A 2,673-nucleotide genomic window follows, 5' to 3' on the forward strand; every position below is an offset into this window, starting at 1 on the left:
GTGTTGATGATTGTGAAGTTGTTCAGTCTATACTTAGCGTTAAGTCGAATGCTACTGGTACTGATGGTATTCATCCTAAGTTCTTCAAGTGCATTCTACCTAAAATTCTACCTTACGTAACTTTTGCTCTGAATACCATCTTGGTAACTTCGGATTTCCCACTCTGCTGGAAAAGAGCTAAGATAGTTCCAATTGAAAAACCCAATGGTGATTATAGGCCTATTGCGATACTTCCCTTCCTGTCCAAAGTCCTCGAGCACATTATGCACCGCCAGATAAATCTCTACTTAAGTCGCAACTCCTTGCTTAACCCTTACCAATCTAGATTTAGGTCTAACAGGAGTTGCACAACGGCACTCATTAAAGTTTCTGATGATATTAGACAGAACATCGACAACAATCATGTTACCTTTCTAACCTTTCTTGACCATTCAAAAGCCTTTGATACCGTTAGTCATGAAATCCTATGTCTAAAACTTAAAAACTTATTTAACTTCTCACAAACGGCCTTAAATTTAGTGAAATCGTACATTAGTGATCGTTCACAGGTAGTAAGTGCTGGCAACGTAACATCCAGCTGTTTACCTATAACCCGGGGCATTACCCAGGGTTCAATTCTGGGTCCATTGTTGTTTTTGTTGTACATTAACGACCTACATAATGTCTTAAAACATAGTGATGTGCTTATCTATGTAGATGACGTTCACTTATATGTAAACTGTCCTTTTGCGTCCATTAATAACTGTATTACTAACCTGAATTCTGACTTAGAACTCGTAAATAGGTGGGCTTGCGATAATGGTTTAGTCCTGAATCCAAACAAATCCCAGTGCATCGCTGTTTATAAGAAGACGTTCAATATTGACGACTTTATGGAAACAAAACTCAACAACTTTGTGATAAAATTTGTGGACACTGCTAGGAACTTAGGGGTCTTTTTTAATAGAACTTTGTCATGGAGTACCCACATTTACAATACAATAGGCAAGGTTTATGGCATGCTTCGGTCTTTATGGACTACGCAACACTTTACACCAGTGAGAACTCGACTGCTTTTAGCTAAAACTTTTTTGTTACCAACGTTATTGTATGGCTGTGAACTGCATGCTAGTTGTGACAGTGAGTGTCGTGGTAAACTTAATGTCCTCTATAACAACATCGCAAGGTATGTCTATTGTATTAAACGTCGTGACCACATTTCTGTGTTTGCCACCCAAATTTGTTCAGTACCGTTTGATGACTTACTAAAACTAAAATGTCTTACACTCCTTCATAAGATCATTACAACTCAGGAGCCCAAGTATCTTAAAGAACGGATTCAGTTCACTAAATCGTCTCGATCACTTAATATACTTAGTATGAAATTCAGTTGCTTAGTTACAGAACGACAGTTCTTTGTTTTCGCTGTCCGTCTTTGGAATGCTCTGCCTCATAAAATTAAAAACATAAAACGCACACTGCAATTTAAGAATGAATTATTACGCTATTTGTTAAACGAGTACTAGAGATGTATACCTGTAACCTCCATGTCTGTCCCTCGTATTTTTTCTGTCCTCCCCTACTGTTTCTTCTTTTTAATTACTCTCCTTTTGTTTAATTATTTGCCATATTGTGGTGTAGAACATAAGCTTTCTAGTGTTAAGACTCAAACATTGTAATTTAACCTATGGTTGTATGTTTGATTTAAATTTAATGAAATGAAAATGAAAAGCAGGTCCCTACGCACTGTGCTAATTCCGACTTGTAAATTATCGTTGCTTTTTCCCCACTTTTTCATTTTTGCTAACCCAACACAATCAAGCGCAGCTATTCCGCTACGATTTACACTTGATCATGTGGTTGTTGGTTTTGTTGGTTTTTGTTAATAATTCTATTTTTAGAATGTTTAACTTTTAGGTGTGCTCGTCTGTAAGTTGTTTGTTTTTGTTATTTTATGGCCTTATAACAATTATATTCAAAAATTTTTATTGAGCTCGAGGCCGTTTTTAATGAAAAACTTATTGTGGAAAGCAACAATAATTTGAAAAAATGGTAGAAGTGATAGGTATTTCGGAAATCACCACATTTCCTCATCAGACTTTTTTCAGTAGGATTCGAACCGACGATCCCACTGACTCAGCCAGTTGCGTACGCACTGTGCTAAGTCCGAATTAGCGTTGCTTTTTTCCCCCTTTTTCATTTTTGCTAAGCCAACACAATCAAGAGCAGCTATTCCGCTACGATTTACACTTGATCATGTGGTTGTTGGTTTTGTTGGTTTATGTTAATAATTCTATTTTTAGAATGTTTAACTTTTAGGTGTGCTCGTCCTTAATTTATTTGTTTTTGTAATTTTATGACCTTATAACTATATATTATGAAAAACTTATTGTGGAAAAGCAACAATAATTTGAAAAAATTGTAGAAGTGATAGCTATTTCGGAAATCACCATATTTCCTCATCAGACTTCTTTCAGTAGGATTCGAACCGACGATCCCACTGACTCAGCCAGTTGCCTACGCACTGTGCTAAGTCCGACTTGTAAATTATCGTTGCTTTTTTCCCACTTTTTCATTTTTGCTAAGCCAACACAACCAAGCGCAGCTATTCCGCTACGATTTACACTTGATCATGTGGTTGTTGGTTTTGTTGGTTTTTGTTAATAATTCTATTTTTAGAATGTTTAACTTTTA

The sequence above is a fragment of the Rhagoletis pomonella genome, unplaced genomic scaffold, assembly GCF_013731165.1.
Source record: "Rhagoletis pomonella isolate Grant_MI unplaced genomic scaffold, Rhpom_1.0 Rhpom_scaffold_00002, whole genome shotgun sequence".
Lineage (NCBI taxonomy): Eukaryota > Metazoa > Arthropoda > Insecta > Diptera > Tephritidae > Rhagoletis > Rhagoletis pomonella.